The sequence below is a fragment of the Triturus cristatus genome, chromosome 1_1, assembly GCF_964204655.1.
Source record: "Triturus cristatus chromosome 1_1, aTriCri1.1, whole genome shotgun sequence".
In the NCBI taxonomy this organism is placed as follows: domain Eukaryota; kingdom Metazoa; phylum Chordata; class Amphibia; order Caudata; family Salamandridae; genus Triturus; species Triturus cristatus.
In genome coordinates, this window is record NC_140579.1 from 513,319,326 (window position 1) to 513,332,853 (window position 13,528).

The following is a 13,528-nucleotide window of genomic DNA, read 5'->3' on the forward strand; positions in this document are numbered from 1 at the left end:
GCACGTGACGTTGGCTCGGTACCCAGGCCGCAACGGGGGGTTGCCCCGGCCGGCCGGAGGCGGGGTGCTGGCCACGGGTGTTGCTGGTAAGGCGTCTCTCCCTCGCCCCGGGCCCCCTCCTCCTCCCCGAGGACGGTGCTGGCCTTGGTTGCTTCTGTTCTGGTCGTGTGGCCCTCTCCGGCCCACTCGGGTGCTTTCCCACCGGTCAGCTTCGGCGACGAGCTGCCGGGGGTCAGTCAGCTTACTGTCGAGTAGGTGCTGCCTGAGCTCGACGAAACAGTTGTTTGACAGGTGCTCCCATACCATAAGGTTGAAGAGTTGTTCGTAGGTGGTGACCTGACTTCCCTTGATCCAACCCTCGAAGGCCCGGCTGAAATAGTTCACGTATTCCACCCAAGTTGTACCTGGGATCCGGGTGCAATCTCTGAACCTCTGGCGGTACAATTCGGGCGTGAGGCCGTAGCGGGTGAGGAGGGCAGCCTTCATGTGGTCGTAGGACGACATTTGGTGATCGGGGAGCTGCAGCAGGGCATCGCGACCCTCGTTGATAAATCTCCCCCAAAGTCCGGCTCCCCAATCACTCCGGTCGATCCGGTGGGAGGTCATGGCGATCTCATAGGCTTTAAACCACTGTTGTATGTCGTCTTCTCGGACATATTCGCGGACAACATCCTTGGGGATGTGAACTTTTTTCTCACTTGGCCCCGGGGTGTGTGGTCGCTCAGGCACTCCCAGTTCCTTATTCTGTTTGCGCAGTTCTATTTCCGCTAGTCGGCGCTCGTGCTCGAGCGTTATTTTTTTCTCTTCCAGCTCTCTCTGTCTCTGCTTTTCTTCTCGTTCCTCTCGAAGCCGCATATGCTCGAGGTTGAGTTTCTGTTCAGCTAACTTGAGTTCCCCATCCATCTTGAGTCGTGCCATCTCCAACTCGTGTAATCTGACTCTGTCTCTTTCTCGGATCTCCTCCTGTGGGAGGCCCGTTCCCCGCTCCTCGGGAGCCGTGGCGTTCTCCTCTGGTGTGACGCTGTTTTGGTCGGAGGGTCCTGTGACCCCAGTTTCTGTCCATGACTCAAGAGCGCGCTTTAGATCATCCTTGGTACTCAGGCCGGTGGTAGCAATGCCAAGTTCTATGCAAAATTGTCTCAGTTCGCGGTGGTTGTATTCTTCTAATTTCTCCATTTGGAATTTCTCGGTGGAGCTGCTATCTTTGGTCGACATCGTGCTTATGTCGTGGGGTGAGCTACTCTCTGTACGATTACGCGTTGATTCGGATCGCGCCGCTGGCCACCAATGTTAGAAAAGGTAGACGGACCGGGAGGGCCGGCCGGGGTCAGGGGGAGAGGTCTCCGGGGAGAGCCGTCTCCAGTGATCGTACAGACAAGTAACTTCCCCCCCACAGACAGATATCACACACGGATAAGGTTCAGTGTTCTTTATAAGCACTTATTTAAGGTACGGTTGAATGGTACAAGGAGGTCTGGACTCAGGGGTCCCCTCGATTAGAGTCTCGCAAGGTAGGGAAGGGGGTAGCGGGACAGTCTATTTACCAATCAGGTAGTTCGGATGAGAGGATGATGAGCTCACAATCCTCGAGCTTGGTGGTTAGGTGGTACGGTCCGCGGCAGCGCCAGCAGGTCCCGGTGCGGATGGTCGTTACAACGGGCCGCGGCAGCGCCAGCAGGTCCCAGGAAGATGAAGGTTGCAGAAGGCCGCGGCAGCGCCAGCAGGTCCCGGTGAGGATGGTCGTTACAACGGGCCGCGGCAGCGCCAGCAGGTCCCAGGAAGATGAATGTTGCAGAAGGCCGCGGCAGCGCCAGCAGGCAGGACGAGGGTTCACAAGAGCGGCTACGGCAGCGCCAGTAGACCGTCAAGGTTGAGTTCACTCGGTGTCTCTCGACTCCAGGATACAACTGCCTTCCTGCTCCGGAGCTGCCTCAGTTATAGGGCTGGTGCCCTTTGATGTCCGGACCCTCGCACTTGGAGGTCGGAGGGTCCGGGATGAAGGTGTCCAGACACCCAGCAGGGGGTGGAGCCAGTGCCTGGGGGAGCTGGGGGCGATCGGCACCTGGCGGGGGAGAGCCCTTGGTACTTCTTTCTCCCATTGACCTGCCAAGTGGTCCGCTCACCTCCTGGGTGGATGGTGGTGCCGGGATGTCGGGGCCGGCCAGGCCCGGGGTTAGGGTCGAGGTGAGGCCATGCGGCCGCGTGGTGCAGGGCCCAAGAGGGCGGCTTGACCCGGCCGGGGAAGCCGGTGGGGCTGGACCCCGTGATGAGTAGGGGTCCGAGGGCAGAGGGTCCGTCGGAAGACGGAGTACGGGTGCTTGTCGCGGGGGTATGCCAGGTGGGCCGGAGTTCGGGCCTTGTCGTGCGGGGAGGGAGCAAACCGTCTGTGAGGCCTGTCCAACACCAGACATATGGGGGTGGGTGCATATCACTACCAGCAGTGTCCAGACATATGGGGGTGGGTGCATATGACTCGCAGCAGTGGACAGAGATATGAGGGGTGGGTGCATATCACTACCAGCAGTGTCCAGACATATGGGGGTGGGTGCATATCACTACCAGCAGTGGACAGACATATGAGGGGTGGGTGCAGAGGACTCCCAGCAGTGGACAGACATATGGGGGTGGGTGCATATCACTACCAGCAGTGTCCAGACATATGGGGGTGGGTGCATATCACTACCAGCAGTGTCCAGACATATGGGGGTGGGTGCATATGACTCCCAGCAGTGGACAGACATATGAGGGGTGGGTGCATATCACTACCAGCAGTGGACAGACATGGGGGGTGGGTGCATATGACTCCCAGCAGTGTCCAGACATATGGGGGTGGGTGCATATCACTACCAGCAGTGTCCAGACATATGGCGGTGGGTGCATATGACTCCCAGCAGTGGACAGACATATGAGGGGTGGGTGCATATCACTACCAGCAGTGGACAGACATATGGGGGGTGGGTGCATATGACTCCCAGCAGTGTCCAGACATATGGGGGTGGGTGCATATCACTACCAGCAGTGTCCAGACATAGGGGGGTGGGTGCATATGACTCCCAGCAGTGGACAGACTTATGAGGGGTGGGTGCAGAGGACTCCCAGCAGTGGACAGACATATTGGGGTGGGTGCATATCACTACAAGCAGTGGACAGACATATGGGGGTGGGTGCATATGACCCCCAGCAGTGTCCAGACATATGGGGGTGGGTGCATATCACTACCAGCCGTGTCCAGACATATGGGGGTGGATGCATATGACTCCCAGCAGTGGACAGAGATATGAGGGGTGGGTGCATATCACTACCAGCAGTGTCCAGACATATGGGGGTGGGTGCATATCACTACCAGCAGTGGACAGACACATGGGGGTGGGTGCCGAGGACTCCCAGCAGTGGACAGACATATGGGGGTGGGTGCATATCACTACCAGCCGTGTCCAGACATATGGGGGTGGGTGCATATCACTACCAGCAGTGGACAAACATGAGGGGTGGGTGCAGAGTACTCCCAGCAGTGGACAGACATATGGGGGTGGGTGCATATCACTACCAGCAGTGTCCAGACATATGGGGGTGGGTGCATATCACCACCAGCAGTGTCCAGACATATGGGGGTGGGTGCATATGACACCCAGCAGTGGACAGACATATGAGGGGTGGGTGCAGAGGACTCCCAGCAGTGGACAGACCTATGGGGGGTGGGTGCATATGACTCCCAGCAGTGTCCAGACTTGGGGGTGGGTGCATATGACTCCCAGCAGTGTCCAGACATATGGGGGTGGGTGCATATCACTACCAGCAGTGTCCAGACAAATGAGGGGTGGGTGCATATGACTCCCAGCAGTGGACAGAGATATGAGGGGTGAGTGCATATGACTCCCAGCAGTGTCCAGACATATGGGGGTGGGTGCATATGACTCCCAGCAGTGTCCAGACATATGGGGGGTGGGTGCATATCACTACAAGCAGTGGACAGACATATGAGGGGTGGGTGCATATCACTACCAGCAGTGGACGGACATATGAGGGGTGGGTGCAGAGGACTCCCAGCAGTGGACAGACATATGAGGGGTGGGTGCATATCACTACCAGCAGTGGACAGACATATGGGGGTGGGTGCATATTACTACCAGCAGTGGACAGACATATGGGGGTGGGTGCATATCACTACCAGCAGTGGACAGACATATGGGGGTGGGTGCATATCACTACCAGCAGTGTCCAGACATATGGGGGTGGGTGCATATCACTACCAGCAGTGTCCAGACATATGGGGGTGGGTGCATATGACTCCCAGCAGTGGACAGACATATGGGGGTGGGTGCATATCACTACCAGCAGTGTCCAGACATATGGGGGTGGGTGCATATGACTCCCAGCAGTGGACAGACATATGGGGGTGGGTGCATATCACTACCAGCAGTGTCCAGCCATATGGGGGTGGGTGCACATGACTCCCAGCAGTGGACAGAGATATGAGGGGTGGGTGCATATGACTCCCAGCAGTGTCCAGACATATGGGGGTGGGTGCATATCACTACCAGCGGTGTCCAGACATATGGGGGTGAATGCATATGACTCCCAGCAGTGGACAGAGATATGAGGGGTGGGTGCATATCACTACCAGCAGTGTCCAGACGTATGAGGGGTGGGTGCATATGACTCCCAGCAGTGGACAGAGATATGAGGGGTGGGTGCATATCACTACCAGCAGTGTCTAGACATATGGGGTGGGTGCATATCACTACCAGCAGTGGAGAGACATATGAGGGGTGCGTGCAGAGGACTCCCAGCAGTGGACAGACATATGAGGGGTGGGTGCAGAGGACTCCCAGCAGTGGACAGACATATGAGGGGTGGGTGCATATCACTACCAGCAGTGGACAGACATATGGGGGTGGGTGCATATGACTCCCAGCAGTGTCCAGACATATGGGGGTGGGTGCATATCACTACCAGCAGTGTCCAGACATATGGGGGTGGGTGCATATGACTCACAGCAGTGGACAGAGATATGAGGGGTGGGTGCATATGACTCCCAGCAGTGTCCAGACATTTGGGGGCGAGTGCATATCACTACCAGCAGTGTCCAGACATATGAGGGGTGGGTGCATATCACTACCAGCAGTGGACAGACATATGAGGGGTGGGTGCATATCACTACCAGCAGTGTCCAGACATATGGGGATGGGTGCATATGACTCCCAGCAGTGGACAGAGATATGAGGGGTGGGTGCATATGACTCCCAGCAGTGTCCAGACATATGGGGGTGGGTGCATATCACTACCAGCAGTGTCCAGACATATGGGGGTGGGTGCATATGACACCCAGCAGTGGACAGAGATATGAGGGGTGGGTGCATATCACTACCAGCAGTGTCCAGACATATGGGGGTGGGTGCATATCACTACCAGCAGTGGACAGACATATGAGGGGTGGCTGCAGAGGACTCCCAGCAGTGGACAGACATATGGGGGTGGATGCATATCACTACCAGCAGTGTCCAGACATAGGGGGGTGGGTGGATATGACTCCCAGGAGGGGACAGACATATGGGGGTGGGTGCATATCACTACCAGCAGTGTCCAGACATATGGGGGTGGGTGCATATCACTACCAGCAGTGGACAGACATATGAGGGGTGGGTGCAGAGGACTCCCAGCAGTGGACAGACATATGGGGGTGGGTGCATATCACTACCAGCAGTGTCCAGACATATGGGGGTGGGTGCATATGACTCCCAGCAGTGGACAGACATATGGGGGTGGGTGCATATCACTACCAGCAGTGTCCAGACATATGGGGGTGGGTGCATATGACTCCCAGCAGTGGACAGAGATATGAGGGGTGTGTGCATATGACTCCCAGCAGTGTCCAGACATACGGGGGTGGGTGCATATCACTACCAGCAGTGTCCAGACATATGGGGGTGGGTGCATATGACTCCCAGCAGTGGACAGACATATGAGGGGTGGGTGCATATCACTACCAGCAGTGGACAGACATATGGGGATGGGTGCATATGACTCCCAGCAGTGGACCGACATATGGGGGTGGGTGCATATCACTACCAGCAGTGTCCAGACATATGGGGGTGGGTGCATATGACTCCCAGCAGTGGACAGACATATGGGGGTGGGTTCATATCACTACCAGCAGTGTCCAGACATATGGGGGTGGGTGCATATGACTCCCAGCAGTGGACAGAGATATGAGGGGTGTGTGCATATCACTACCAGCAGTGTCCAGACATATGAGGGTGGGTGCATATCACTACCAGCAGTGGACAGACATATGAGGGGTGGGTGCAGAGGACTCCCAGCAGTGGACAGACATATGAGGGGTGGGTGCATATCACTACCAGCAGTGGACAGACATATGAGGGGTGGGTGCATATCACTACCAGCAGTGGACAGACATATGGGGGTGGGTGCATATGACTCCCAGCAGTGGACAGACATATGGGGGTGGGTGCATATCATTACCAGCAGTGTCCAGACATATGGGGGTGGGTGCATATGACTCCCAGCAGTGGACAGAGATATGAGGGGTGGGTGCATATGACTCCCAGCAGTGTCCAGACATATGGGGGTGGGTGCATATCACTACCAGCAGTGTCCAGACATATGGGGGTGGGTGCATATGACTCCCAGCAGTGGACAGACATATGAGGGGTGGGTGCATATGACTCCCAGCAGTGGACAGAGATATGAGGGGTGGGTGCATATCACTACCAGCAGTGTCCAGACATATGGGGGTGGGTGCATATCACTACCAGCAGTGGACAGACATATGAGGGGTGGTTGCAGAGGACTCCCAGCAGTGGACAGACATATGGGGGTGGGTGCATATCACTCCCAGCAGTGTCCAGACATATGGGGGTGGGTGCATATCACTACCAGCAGTGTCCAGACATATGGGGGTGGGTGCATATGACACCCAGCAGTGGACAGAGATATGAGGGGTGGGTGCATATCACTACCAGCAGTGTCCAGACATATGGGGGTGGGTGCATATCACTACCAGCAGTGGACAGACATATGAGGGGTGGCTGCAGAGGACTCCCAGCAGTGGACAGACATATGGGGGTGGATGCATATCACTACCAGCAGTGTCCAGACATAGGGGGGTGGGTGGATATGACTCCCAGGAGGGGACAGACATATGGGGGTGGGTGCATATCACTACCAGCAGTGTCCAGACATATGGGGGTGGGTGCATATCACTACCAGCAGTGGACAGACATATGAGGGGTGGGTGCAGAGGACTCCCAGCAGTGGACAGACATATGGGGGTGGGTGCATATCACTACCAGCAGTGTCCAGACATATGGGGGTGGGTGCATATGACTCCCAGCAGTGGACAGACATATGGGGGTGGGTGCATATCACTACCAGCAGTGTCCAGACATATGGGGGTGGGTGCATATGACTCCCAGCAGTGGACAGAGATATGAGGGGTGTGTGCATATGACTCCCAGCAGTGTCCAGACATACGGGGGTGGGTGCATATCACTACCAGCAGTGTCCAGACATATGGGGGTGGGTGCATATGACTCCCAGCAGTGGACAGACATATGAGGGGTGGGTGCATATCACTACCAGCAGTGGACAGACATATGGGGATGGGTGCATATGACTCCCAGCAGTGGACCGACATATGGGGGTGGGTGCATATCACTACCAGCAGTGTCCAGACATATGGGGGTGGGTGCATATGACTCCCAGCAGTGGACAGACATATGGGGGTGGGTTCATATCACTACCAGCAGTGTCCAGACATATGGGGGTGGGTGCATATGACTCCCAGCAGTGGACAGAGATATGAGGGGTGTGTGCATATCACTACCAGCAGTGTCCAGACATATGAGGGTGGGTGCATATCACTACCAGCAGTGGACAGACATATGAGGGGTGGGTGCAGAGGACTCCCAGCAGTGGACAGACATATGAGGGGTGGGTGCATATCACTACCAGCAGTGGACAGACATATGAGGGGTGGGTGCATATCACTACCAGCAGTGGACAGACATATGGGGGTGGGTGCATATGACTCCCAGCAGTGGACAGACATATGGGGGTGGGTGCATATCATTACCAGCAGTGGACAGACATATGGGGGTGGGTGCATATGACTCCCAGCAGTGGACAGAGATATGAGGGGTGGGTGCATATGACTCCCAGCAGTGTCCAGACATATGGGGGTGGGTGCATATCACTACCAGCAGTGTCCAGACATATGGGGGTGGGTGCATATGACTCCCAGCAGTGGACAGACATATGAGGGGTGGGTGCATATGACTCCCAGCAGTGGACAGAGATATGAGGGGTGGGTGCATATCACTACCAGCAGTGTCCAGACATATGGGGGTGGGTGCATATCACTACCAGCAGTGGACAGACATATGAGGGGTGGTTGCAGAGGACTCCCAGCAGTGGACAGACATATGGGGGTGGGTGCATATCACTACCAGCAGTGTCCAGACATATGGGGGTGGGTGCATATCACTACCAGCAGTGTCCAGACATATGGGGTTGGGTGCATATGACTCCCAGCAGTGGACAGACATATGAGGGGTGGGTGCATATCACTACCAGCAGTGGACAGACATGGGGGGTGGGTGCATATGACTCCCAGCAGTGTCCAGACATATGGGGGTGGGTGCATATCACTACCAGCAGTGTCCAGACATATGGGGGTGGGTGCATATGACTCCCAGCAGTGGACAGACATATGAGGGGTGGGTGCATATCACTACCAGCAGTGGACAGACATATGGGGGTGGGTGCATATGACTCCCAGCAGTGTCCAGACATATGGGGGTGGGTGCATATCACTACCAGCAGTGTCCAGACATAGGGGGGTGGGTGCATATGACTCCCAGCAGTGGACAGACTTATGAGGGGTGGGTGCAGAGGACTCCCAGCAGTGGACAGACATATGGGGGTGGGTGCATATCACTACAAGCAGTGGACAGACATATGGGGGTGGGTGCATATGACCCCCAGCAGTGTCCAGACATATGGGGGTGGGTGCATATCACTACCAGCCGTGTCCAGACATATGGGGGTGGATGCATATGACTCCCAGCAGTGGACAGAGATATGAGGGGTGGGTGCATATCACTACCAGCAGTGTCCAGACATATGGGGGTGGGTGCATATCACTACCAGCAGTGGACAGACATATGAGGGGTGGGTGCAGAGGACTCCCAGCAGTGGACAGACATATGGGGGTGGGTGCATATCACTACCAGCATTGTCCAGACATATGGGGGTGGGTGCATATCACCACCAGCAGTGTCCAGACATATGGGTGTGGGTGCATATGACACCCAGCAGTGGACAGACGTATGAGGGGTGGGTGCATATCACTACCAGCAGTGGACAGACATATGGGGTGGGTGCATATGACTCCCAGCAGTGTCCAGACATATGGGGTTGGGTGCATATCACTACCAGCAGTGTCCAGACATATGGGGGTGGGTGCATATGACTCCCAGCAGTGGACAGAGTTATGAGGGGTGGGTGCATATCACTACCAGCAGTGTCCAGACATATGGGGGTGGGTGCATATCACTACCAGCAGTGGACAGACATATGAGGGGTGGGTGCAGAGGACTCCCAGCAGTGGACAGACATATGGGGGTGGGTGCATATCACTACAAGCAGTGGACAGACATATGGGGGTGGGTGCATATGACTCCCAGCAGTGTCTATCACTACCAGCCGTGTCCAGACATATGGGGGTGGGTGCATATCACTACCAGCAGTGGACAAACATGAGGGGTGGGTGCAGAGTACTCCCAGCAGTGGACAGACATATGGGGTGGGTGCATATCACTACCAGCAGTGTCCAGACATATGGGGGTGGGTGCATATCACCACCAGCATTGTCCAGACATATGGGGGTGGGTGCATATGACACCCAGCAGTGGACAGACATATGAGGGGTGGGTGCAGAGGACTCCCAGCAGTGGACAGACATATGGGGGGTGGGTGCATATGACTCCCAGCAGTGGACAGATATGAGGGGTGGGTGCATATGACTCCCAGCAGTGTCCAGACTTGGGGGTGGGTGCATATGACTCCCAGCAGTGTCCAGACATATGGGGGTGGGTGCATATGACTCCCAGCAGTGTCCAGACATATGAGGGGTGGGTGCATATGACTCCCAGCAGTGGACAGAGATATGAGGGGTGGGTGCATATGACTCCCAGCAGTGTCCAGACATATGGGGGTGGGTGCATATGACTCCCAGCAGTGGACAGAGATATGAGGGGTGGGTGCATATGACTCCCAGCAGTGTCCAGACATATGGGGGTGGGTGCATATCACTACCAGCAGTGTCCAGACATTTGGGGTTGGGTGCATATGACTCCCAGCAGTGGACAGGGATATGAGGGGTGGGTGCATATCACTACCAGCAGTGTCCAGACATATGGGGGTGGGTGCATATGACTCCCAGCAGTGGACAGAGATATGAGGGGTGGGTGCATATGACTCCCAGCAGTGGATAGAGATATGAGGGGTGGGTGCATATGACTCCCAGCAGTGTCCAGACATGGGGGTGGGTGCATATGACTCCCAGCAGTGTCCAGACATATGAGGGGTGGGTGCATATCACTACAAGCAGTGGACAGACATATGAGGGGTGGGTGCATATCACTACCAGCAGTGTCCAGACATATGGGGGTGGGTGCATATGACTCCCAGCAGTGGACAGAGATATGAGGGGTGGGTGCATATGACTCCCAGCAGTGTCCAGACATATGAGGGTGGGTGCAGATCACTACTAGCAGTGTCCAGACATATGGGGGTGGGTGCATATCACTACCAGCAGTGGACAGACATATGGGGGTGGGTGCATATTACTCCCAGCAGTGGACAGACATATGGGGTGGGTGCATATCACTACCAGCAGTGTCCAGACATATGGGGGTGGGTGCATATAATTCCCAGCAGTGGACAGAGATATGAGGGGTGGGTGCATATGACTCCCAGCAGTGGACAGACATATGGGGGTGGGTGCATATCACTACCAGCAGTGTCCAGACATATGGGGGTGGGTGCATATGACTCCCAGCAGTGGACAGACATATGGGGGTGGGTGCATATCACTACCAGCAGTGTCCAGCCATATGGGGTGGGTGCACATGACTCCCAGCAGTGGACAGAGATATGAGGGGTGGGTGCATATGACTCCCAGCAGTGTCCAGACATATGGGGGTGGGTGCATATCACTACCAGCGGTGTCCAGACATATGGGGGTGAATGCATATGACTCCCAGCAGTGGACAGAGATATGAGGGGTGGGTGCATATCACTACCAGCAGTGTCCAGACGTATGAGGGGTGGGTGCATATGACTCCCAGCAGTGGACAGAGATATGAGGGGTGGGTTGTTAGAAAGGATAGATGGACCGGGAGGGTCGGCCGGGGTCAGGAGGAGAGGTCTCCAGGGAGAGTCGTCTCCAGCGATCGTACAGACAAGTAACTTCCCCCCCACAGACAGATACCACACACGGATAAGGTTCAGTGTTCTTTATAAGCACTTCTTAAGGTACGGTTGAATGGTACAAGGAGGTCTGGACTCAGGGGTCCCCTCGATTCAAGTCTCTCAAAGTAGGGTAAGGGGTAGCGGGACAGTCTGTCTACCAGTCAGGTAGTTTGGATGAGATGATGATTAGCTCACAATCCTCGAGCTTAGTTGGTGAGGGCCGCGGCAGCGCCAGCAGGTCCCGGAAAGATGGTCGATGTACGGTCCGCGGCAGCGCCAGCAGGTCCCGGTGAGGATGGTCGTTACAACGGGCCGCGGCAGCGCCAGCAGGTCCCGGAAAGATGGTCGATGTACGGTCCGCGGCAGCGCCAGCAGGTCCCGGTGAGGATGGTCGTTACAACGGGCCGCGGCAGCGCCAGCAGGTCCCGACGAGGATGGATGTTGTAGAAGGCCGCGGCAGCGCCAGCAGGCAGGACGATGGTTCACAAGAGCGGGCTACGGCAGCGCCAGTAGTCCGTCAAGGCTGAGTTCTCTCGGTGTCTCTCGACTCCAGGATACAACTGCCTTCCTGCTCCGGAGTTGCCCCAGTTATAGGGCAGGCGCTCTTTGATGTCCGGACCCTCGCACTTGGAGGTCGGAGGGCCCGGGATGAAGGTGTCCAGACACCCAGCAGGGGGTGGAGCCAGCGCCTGGGGGAGTTGGAGGCGATCGGCACCTGGCGGGGGAAGAGCTCTTGACACTTCGTCCTCCCATTGACCTGCCAAGTGGTCCGCTCACCTCCCGGGTGGAGGGTGGTGCCGGGATGTCGGGGCCGGTCAGGCCCGGGGTTAGGGTCGGGGCGAGGCCACGCGGCCTCGTGGTGCAGGGCCCAAGATGGCGGCTTGAACCGGCCGGGGGAGCCGGTGGGGCTGGGCCCCGTGATGAGTAGAGGTCCGAGGGCAGAAGATCCGTCGGGAGACGGGGTACGGGTGCTTTTCGTGGGTTATGCCTGGTGGGCCGGTGCTCGGGCCCTGTCGTGCGGGGAGGGAGCAAGCCCTTCGTGTGGCCTGTCCAACATGCGTCCCCCCCAGCTGAAGGCGGGGAGAGTCACCCATCTCCTTGGGGACTCTCTTCGTCGAGGCGGAAAAAGCGGGACAGGCCATCCGCGTTGGCGTGGTCTTGGCCTGGTCGGTGCTCCACAGTGAAGTCCATTCCCTGCAGGGAAATGGACCAGCGCAAGAGTTTTGGGTTCTCCCCCCGCATCTGCATCAGCCACTGCAGGGGTCGATGGTCGGTTTGTACCCGGAAGTGGGTACCGAAGAGATAGGGCCGGAGCTTTTTGAGGGCCCACACCACTGCGAAGGCCTCCCTCTCGATGGTGCTCCAGCGCTGTTCTCGGGCCAGGAGACGTCGACTGATGAAGGCCACCGGCTGGTCATGACCTTCGGGGTTTAACTGAGAAAGGACGGCTCCGATGCCGTGGTCGGAGGCGTCGGTCTGTACCATGAATTCCCGACTGTAATCGGGGGCCTGGAGCACAGGGGCGGTGCATAGAGCGGCCTTCAGCTTCTCGAAGGCCGCTTGACAATCGGGGGTCCAGTTAATCCGCTTCGGCTGGTTCTTGGACGTGAGACCCGTGAGGGGCCCCACGATGCTGCCGTAGTCCTTCACGAACCGCCGGTAGTAGCCGGTGAGCCCCAAGAAGGCTCGGACCTCGGTCTGGGTGACGGGGGGCTGCCAGGACTGGATGGCAGCAATCTTAAGTTGTAGCGGGGCCACCAGCCCGCTTCCCACTTGGTGCCCAAGGTAGGTCACAGACCCTTGGCCAATTTGGCACTTGCCGGCCTTAATTGTGAGGCCGGCCCGCTGGAGGGCCTGTAGGACCTCTCGGAGGTGACGGAGGTGGTCGGGCCAGTGGTGGCTGTATACAGCGATATCGTCCAGGTAGGCAGCGCTGAACTCTTCGAGCCCCGCCAAGACCTGGTTCACGAGGCGTTGAAACGTGGCGGGGGCATTCTTCATGCCGAAGGGCATGACCTTGAATTGGTAGTGG

At 56.9% G+C, this 13,528-nt stretch overlaps 1 protein-coding gene across 4 annotated transcripts in view; it reads left to right on the forward strand.

The window, feature by feature from the left end:
* The window catches only part of LOC146870509 (leucine-rich repeat-containing protein 37B-like), a 1,537,525-nt gene that overhangs the window by 881,112 nt on the left and 642,885 nt on the right, over positions 1 to 13,528 (forward strand). The window lies entirely within an intron of this gene.